The following is a 9,273-nucleotide window of genomic DNA, read 5'->3' as shown; positions in this document are numbered from 1 at the left end:
TGAAGGAAAAGTATTTTGGTTTTGTATTTGTGTAGCAAAACTGTAAACAAAGGATGTAAGAAATGTCAACGAAAACACCAACAGTCGGTGTGAACAGCCTTCAGCCCACAATCCCAAAACTCGTTTTCAAGGTGTTTTCGTTGTCGGTCAGAACATGGTATAAGCCTTATTAAATCGTTCAATATTTCCAGTTAAAAACATTTTATTATGGAAATTCTTTGGAGTTTATAATATGCATTTCACTACTAATTGTATACTTTTCGTACTATTTCTACTATATTTTCGCAAAAGGCGATCTCATTCTCCCCCGTTCTATCTACTTCCTAAATGCATTTATAGATTAAGGAGCATCAAATCTCAGCTGTCACAATTTACATAATCTTTTACTATTGAATCATGACCTAAAATTATTCGACTGACGTGAATATGGTCACCGTTAGTATAACCGCTACCAGGGCTACCAATTTAGCTCTTTTCCCGTCAAATCTGGCTTTTCCGAAGTCCATTTAGCAGCAGGAAATGACAAATTGCGGGAAGCAGGAAATCCAGCTTTTTGACGGATTTTTAGCCTTTTCCCTAATAAAATATAGTACATCATATGTATTTAAAATTACCAGATAATTTGCATACGATTAAAAAAGATAATTTTCGTCAAAAAATAGCCCTCATTAGTGCAACTGCGGCTCCGCTGACCACAGTAGTTTTGCGAGGAACACATTCCCACAAAAAAATATGTGGTCAGCGTAGCTGGCGTTTAACTTGCGAGTGCTATTTTTTGTCAAACAAATTACATCGACGTCGAAAACTATGGATATATATAAGCAGGGAACGGATTTTTAGGACCTAAAAACCTATAAAAAAGGCAAAATAAAATAACGAAATAGGCTTGAAAAGGCAAAATAAAATAGCGAAAAAGGCAGGAAAAGGCACTAGGTATTGCAAAAAAGGCAAAAAAAGGCAAAACAAAATAGCGAAAAAGGCAGAAAAAGGCACTAGGTATTGCAAAAAAGCAAAATAAGGCAATCAAAAAAACAGAAAATTCGAAGAACAATCAAAAAATACATTTATTTTAGAAATGTTTATATTACAAGTAAAAATAGAAAAACTATGAACTAGTTTCATTATAAGAAAAATTTGTACTTCGAATCTTTGACTATTTTATCCTTTCGAGTTTCTAACTCATAAAACTTTTATCTGTATAGTTGTAGTAACATTGAACCACAAGATGCATTTTGAAGTTTTCTGGCAGCATTTTCATTCGATTTTCGCGAAGAAAAGCCTTGAATGTACTAAATGTGCGCTCGACGTAAGTTGATACAAGTGGAGCCCAATTTAAATATGGAACGTTTAAAACGTTCATATTATCAGGAATAAGGACGTTTTCTTCGCCCTTTACAATTTTATCCACACCCCTTATTGTCTCTAAGCCTACCTTAGCTGAGAAAACGGATTTAAATTTTTCCAACACCAATTTGTCAAGAGGTCCCTGCGCTTTATAAGCCGCATGGGCATGTGTATATTTTTTAATCTTACTTTTTTAAAGTTAGAAAAGGCAAAAAAAGGCAAATATCTTAAAAAAGGCAAAAAAAAGGCAAATATCTTAAAAAAAGCAAAAAAAGGCAACATCAAATGTGTATATATGGAATCAGGGAAAGCTAAATCGTGGACATTCCTAATCGAATATACTTTATCTCTTTAGCAGAAAACAAGACAATTTCCATAAAATCCGTTCCCTGTATGTAAGTAATACAATGAAATGAATGAAATGAAATGAAGTTCAAACTTATACGGATGCGGATGGCAACCAATTGTTTTCCGATCTGGCGGAATTTGCACTTCATTTACTTTCACTACCTTGGTCCAGTGCAGACCTGGAACTTTATTCAATCAGTTTAACTTGGTGAAAACTACTTTTATTCTTATTTTTCATTTATGATAATCTACGATCCCAGCTGTATTATTCGATTACACGGATCAACAATATTTGGTGGAATTTTATCTAAAGCACGGGTCTGACCTCACCTTATAGATTTTCTGATGCTGATTTGAAGTGCATTTACAGCACGTCCAGTTTTTGAGAAAAAAAAACTGTTGAAGTATCGAAAAATGCCAAAAATGGAAAATTTCCAAAAAAAATTTTAAAATAGAACTTGGACGTAGTTCTTCCGAAGAAAAAAACCACTATTAACGAAAGTCCAATTCGTCAGATGGAGTACAGCTCATGTCGATAGATTAAGTAGAGAGGGATGAAAAATTTAAAAAATCTTAGTAAAAAAAAATATTAGCGGAGAACATGGCGAATGATTACACCAGGACAAAGCTGAGTTTTTTTTTTAATTTTGTAATCTTTTCTAGTCATCTTATGGTTGATTCCATCAGACGAATTGGATCTTCAAAAATAGGTGGTATTTTTCTTCGAAAAAACTACGTCCAAATTCTATTTTTATTTTTTTTGGAAATTTTCCATTTTTCGGAATTTCAACAGTTTTTTCTCAAAAACTGGACGTGCTAGAAAAATATTGCACTTCAAATCAGCATAAAAAAATCTATAACATGAGGTCAGCTCCGTTTTTGAGATAAAAAACGACCAGGTTTTGTTAACCGCGTTATTAATTTTAATTTCAAGTAGTATTTCAAGTGAATTGCTTAAAATTATATTAATGTAAACCTGTTTTGTTTTCAGACTTTTTTGTTGTGGAATCTAGCTTTTTTCTAGCGGGTTTTTATAAAAATCTGGATTTTTTACTTGAAAATAGTTGACAGCAATGACCGCTACCTTTCAAAATGCCGTTGAGTTTCTTGAAATACATTTTATTCTCATCGAGAAATCGAATTTTGAACTTTACAGTTATGTTAAGAGAAGAATAAGATGAATAAATGGATAAAAAGTATACATAACTGAAAAGTTCAAAATACGATTTCTCGACGAGAATAAAAAAAAATAGCAAACCTAGCGGTATATGTGACCTGGTCTACGAAAAGGGAGCTTACGTGCGAAAACTAGTTTTCTGTGAAAAAGCTGTTAAAAGTAAGCAACTCGTTTCGTCAGTTTCTCATTATCTCGTTAATTGTTCTCCGCGCCGGACGTCCAGTAAGTGTTGTTGTTGGTTCAGTAAGTGTTGTTGTTGGTCCAGTAAGTGTTGTTGTTGGTCGGAATATTATTATAGTTCATCGTGTAAGTTGCTAGTGTGGAACATTTAATAATTTAAAATTAAAAAAAAAAAATTTAGAACTCTTCTAAGCAAGTTAGGATTTTCTGCTTTTCACCACGTGAAAAAGCATCTCATCTTCCATCCGAATCAACCAAAAAGTGAAAATTGATTTTTTGACACCTAAGCCCCCTTTCCGTAGACCAGGTCACATATATTTTTCTGTAATGCTTCTTCCTCTTTATTGGCGCTATAACCGCCTAAGCGATTTTAGCCGAGTCCAAAACAGCACGCTAGTCATTTCTCTTCTGTGCTAACTGACGCCAATTGGAAATGCCAAGTGAAGCCAAGTCCTTCTCCACCTGGTCTTTCCAACGCAGAGGAGGCCTTCCTCTTCCTCTGTTACCAGCATCGCGGCCCGCGTTGAATATTTTCAGAGAAGGAGTGTTTCTGTCCATTCCAACGACATGGCCAAGCCAGCGGAGCCACTGAATTTTAATTCGCTGCATTATGTCTATATCGTTGTAAAGCTCATACAGCTCATCGTTAAATCGTCTGCGATATTCGCCATCACCAACGCGTAAAGGTCCGTAAATCTTTCGCAGAATCTTTCTCTCGAAAACTCCTAGAGCCGATGCTTTCATTGTCCATGCCTCCGCGCCATACACCAGCACAGGCATAATGAGTGACTCATAGAGTGTGATCTTTGTACGACGAGAGAGGACTTTACTTCTCAATTGCCTACTCAGCCCAAAGTAGCACTTGTTGGCAAGAGTGATTCTCCGTTGGATTTAAAGGCTGACATTATTATTGGTGTTAATGCTGGATCCCAAATAAACGAAGTCATCTACTATTTCAAACTTGTAACTGTCAACAGTGACGTGGGTGCCAAGACGCGTATGGTCTGACTATTTGTGTGATGACAAGAGATACTTCGTTTTGCCCTCGACCCATTCGCTTTGCTCTCTATTCGATCGCGAGAAGGCAGAACAGACGTAGCCCTTGTTTTTACCGATAATATCGATGTCGTCGGCAAACGCCAGCAATTGTACGCTCTTGTAAAGTATTGTGCCTGAGCGGTTCAGTTCTGCGGCTTTTATTACCTTCTCCAAGATCAGATTAAAGAAATCACACGAATCTCGTTTGGTATCAAACGGCTTGGAGAGGTCCTTCCCTATTCTGACGGAGCTGGTGTTATTGCTCAACGCCATTTTACACAGCCGTATTAGTTTCTAGGGAATACCAAATTCAGACATCGCGGCATAGAGACAAATTCTCGTCGTGCTGTCGAAAGCGGCTTTTAAATCGATAAATAGATGGTGTGTGCCGATCCTATTCTCGCGGGTCTTTTTCAAGATTTGGCGTATTGTGAATACCTGATCTATGGTGGATTTTCCAGGCCTAAAGCTACACTGATAAGGTCCAATCAGTTCGTTGACGGTGGGCTTCAGTCTTTCGCACAATACACTCGATAAGACCTTAAAACCTATGCTTAGAAGGCTAATTCCGCGGCAGTTGGGGCGTGTGGCGGGGTCGCCTTTCTCGTGGATTGGGCAGAGCACACTTAAATTCCAGTCGTTGGGCATGCGTTCATCTGACCTGCATACGAGTTGATGCATGCACCTCAGCTCCTCGCCGCCATACTCGTCATAGTCAGGCGGTGGGACAGCTACTCCATCATCATCGACTGGGTACTCGGGTTCGTCTTCTTCAATACTTTCAGCGCTGCTACCATTCAGTAGGTGGTAAAAGTGTTCCCTCCACAATTTAAATATATTCTGAACATCGGTCACTAGGTTGCCATTGTTGTTCTTACAGGAGTTCGCCCCGGTCTTGAGACCTTCCGTAAGTCGCCTAACCCTCTGGTAGAATTTTCGGCCATTCTTCCTGTCGGCCAGCATGTCAGGTCTTCGCACTCACGTATTTCGGCCTCTTTCTTCTAATTGCGCCAAATACGATCGCAGCGTGGCCCTATAGGTGGCGTCTTTTTTCTCTGCGGTTTCTTGACATTCGTCATCGTTGTTCTTTCGGGCTCGCTGAAATCCAACTAATTCCTCGGCGGCGGTACATAGTGATCAGGAAATGTGGTTCCACTGCTCGCGTCGGATTGTTGAAAAGTGCTCTCAGAGAGCAGGTGTGTGAGTCGAGTGGCGAATAAGTTGGCCGTCTGCATTGTTGGGCGCACATTTTTTGCTGCACAGAGGCGGGTGCGTATCTTAGCTGCAAAAAGATAGTGGTCCGAAGCCGATGTTTGACCCTCGGAGTGTACGTACGTCTAAAACGCTTGAAGCATGCCTTCCGTCTATCACAACATGATCGATTTGGTTTCTCGTTTTTCGATCTAAAGACTGCCATATAGCTTGGTGTATGTTCTTATGCTGAACCTAGTTCTACATATTACCATGTTTCAGTGGCGCCAAAGATCCCTTCCTTGCCCACATTGGCATTAAAATCGCCAAGCACGATTTTGACATCGTGTCGGGGGCAGCGCTCATATGTACGTTCCAAGCGCTCATAGAAGACATCCTTTGACGCCTCATTTTTCTTTTCCGTCGGGGCATGGGCGCAGATGAGCGAGATGTTGAAGAATTTAGCTGCGGATTGTGGCTGGACGTTCGTCCACCGGGGCGAACGCCAGTACTCGGCGACGGAATTTCTCTCCTACCGCGAATCCAACACCGAATTTGCGCTCCTTTACGTGGTATCTGTAGTAGACGTCGCAAGGCTTCACGCTTACTTTTCCTTGCCCCGTCCATCGCATTTCTTGGATGGCGGTGATGTCAGCCTTTGTCTTCCCGAGGACATCAACCAGCCAGGCAGAGGCACCTTCCCCATTAAGGGTACGGATATTCCAGATGCATACCCTTAAATCATAGTCCTTTATACGTTTGCCGTGGTCGTCATGAAAAAAAGGGGATCTCATCCGAGGCTGTTTGTTCTTTTTCATTGGGCGGGGTTTTAACGTGACGGGACCCAAACGCAGCGCACGCGAAGTTTTACGCCTTCTCACTTTAGCGCGCTCCAAAACGGGTATTTGGTTACTACCCAGAGGATGGTTTTGAGGTTTGGACAAATTCTGTCGGGCTGTGTTACCTACGTAAAATCGACGTGCATTGTTTTGAAAAATTAATCATATCACTCGCATAAATGAGTTATTTTCGTAGACTCGTCGAAATTACATATGGTTATCTTTTTCGTAAGTTTTGCTGCCTTAATAAAAAATAGGGGTATTCATCTAAACGCGTAAATGCCTCTTAACCCAGTAAACCTCGTACACTCACTAAATTTTGTATGGAAAACCGGTTTGTTAACGCCGTTAATATTTTCGTCGTGTTTTTATGGAATAATTTATTTGTTTATTTATTGTGTATACAAAGTGACGAACGAATATCTCGATCGAGCGATTAAGACCTTTAAACTCCGGTACCGGATGGCATATTCCCTGCCGATTTTCAGCAGGCAGTCGACCTTTTATGCTTACTGCTTGCTGACATCTTCAAGGCTTACCTTAGCTTTTGTCACATTCCTAGAAAATGGACCAAGGCTAGTGTAATCATAATAACTACCGAAAGGTGGAAGGGTCTCTCACGTCAAACCCAATGACTTCAGGCCAATAAGCCTAACGTCCTTTCTTCTTGAAACTCTAGAAAGACTTCTTGGCGCCCATATCAGACAGCGCATTTGGGGGTTGGGGACGGGTCGGAGTGTCAACATGCCTATTCTAGGGGACAATCCGTGGGTACTGCGTGTATACGTAATTGTCCAAAATTGAAAAAGGACTCGCCGTTAGGTATCTTTCTTGACATAGATGGCGCCTTTAACAATATTTTTCCAGAGGCCCTTGTGGGCTAACTTTCCCAGGTGAGGCTGGAGCGGCCTCTAAGGTACCGTCTTTTCAGCCCCCCTCCCTAAATGGGGTAGGACTTACGCTCCCCAACGAGGTTAAATATCTCGGTTTAATTTTCGACAGAAAGTTGGACTGGAACCGGAACCTTACGGAACGATTCAGGAATTCAATTACCGCCCTCTACGCCTGTAAGGCAACGGTATGGGAAACGATGGGGTCTGAAACCACACATAATACATTGGATGTACTCGGCAGTTGTCCGGCCCATCCTTTTCTATGGGATCACCGTATGGTGGCGGCTCTGAAAAAGTCCTCTTACAGAGGCGAATTGGACCGGTTATAAAGGGCGGAAACCATGTTAATCACGGGTGCCCTGCCTTCTACTCCCAGTAAGGCTCTGGAGACTGTATTGAATCTTCACCCTACCGATCTTTACAGTAGATATCAGGCCAGCTACACCCTGCAGTGAAAAGCCAAACCAGTTAGAAAAAATACTAGTTCATTAACTAGTATGTGCCTACCAGTTCGACAATTTCGAAGAACTTAGGCGATCAGCGACATATGCCTTTGAATTGCCAAAGCAAAAAATACAACGCAATTAATCGCTCTTCTTACAAATGTCGGCTGTGGCGTCACGTGATGACTACTGAAATCGCAGGTTCGAGGCCGCTTGGAGGTGGTTAAGATTTTTAAAGTTAAATAAATGTAAGTAAAAATAATTTATTTAATTTATAAATAAATAACAAATTTGAAAATCTAATTGCGTTGCAAAAAAGCATTTAGGACGAAATATAAAAACAAAGAAATTAAACAAAAATATTTTTTTTATTAAATTAAACAATTACAATAAACAGCATAAACAAAAAAATAAATTTATAAAAAATAAAAATACAATAAAAAATTTTACCTGCGCCAGGATTTGAACCTTGGACCTCAGGCTTACCACGCGAGTGCTCTTCTCTGCCGGCCATTGTGACTGCTGGAGCGGGGCATGAATTGGCAGACTATCTCATCAACTGGTATGATGCTACTAGTATTTATACTAGTAGATGCAGATGCATAGCCTGACAATTGACATCTCGTAGGACATCGCAATGTTAAAAATACCAGCTGCTAACATTGAAAAAGGATAGAACGTGAACTAGTTCGGCTGAAACGCAAACCGGTAGAATTCTAGTTCACAACTAGTAGCTTTCCCTGCAGGGCAACGCAACTAGACTGAATGCAGCTCATTCTGGGCACTATTCTAGCAACTCTACACAAGCTGGATTACATTAGTCCACATTTCTGCTTCAGGCGGTTTTGCATCGTTTTTGAAGCATTAACAGTCAGAAGGGAGACCGCTCTATGGCTTAAAAATGGCACAAATTGGCTACAGTCTGTCACTATTTATTCTGACAGCCAAGTAGCGATTAAATCTTTACAGTGCAGTAACACTTCCTCAAAAGTTGCCGCCGAATGCAAAAGTCTTTAAACGAGCTTGCCGCGAAAGCCACCATCAACGTGGTACCTGGGCACAGTGGAATACCAGGAAACTGCGCGGCATACGAGCTTACGAGGGGAAACTGAACTACGCTCAGCAAACTCTGCGCTCGAGTAAGCACCGACTGAAACCTATCTTCATTAAATTAGCCAACGAACGAAAGAACCAACATGTTCTGTTACAAAAGAGATCTGGCCATTTATAAATGAAAAAACGATCTAAAACTGTTATACAAATCGACCGCCCAATTATTAGCACAGTTGTCGGCAGAGCTGTGTAATGATTGAATCAATTGAGTGTACATTCTCATTTTATTCGTTTAAAAAATTTGATTGTTTGATTTTAAAAATTTAACAACCATTCTTGAGATTGGTTGCAAATTGTAAACACAAAATATGTAGTGTGTTATGGAATGGTTAATACCCATTCACATAGAGAATGGGAATGCAAACAAAAAACTCAATCATGTATGTTTGTACGTTTATGTGAATGCAATCTGTCATTATCATTCAGCAGTAATACTATTTTTTGTATCAGGATTGAGATTTTTGTACTCAAAATGTGAAACCAGAAGATTGCCATCTCCCGTAAAATAAGTAAACAAATAAATATTTGGTGCTAAAGTGTTTGGCCGACCTTCTCCTCAAACTTGAGGAATGAGTTCTCTTGTTGTGACAGAAATGGAGTCACCTACATGTTTAAAACTGACTCCGAACGCCAAATGATTTTATAAGCAGAGCTTTCAAATCAGAAATATACTCGAAGGTTTGCTATTGCATTCCAAAAGACGACGG

Source organism: Rhagoletis pomonella, unplaced genomic scaffold (assembly GCF_013731165.1).
Source record: "Rhagoletis pomonella isolate Grant_MI unplaced genomic scaffold, Rhpom_1.0 Rhpom_scaffold_00004, whole genome shotgun sequence".
Classification (NCBI taxonomy): Eukaryota; Metazoa; Arthropoda; class Insecta; order Diptera; family Tephritidae; genus Rhagoletis; species Rhagoletis pomonella.
This window is presented reverse-complemented; position numbering follows the sequence as displayed.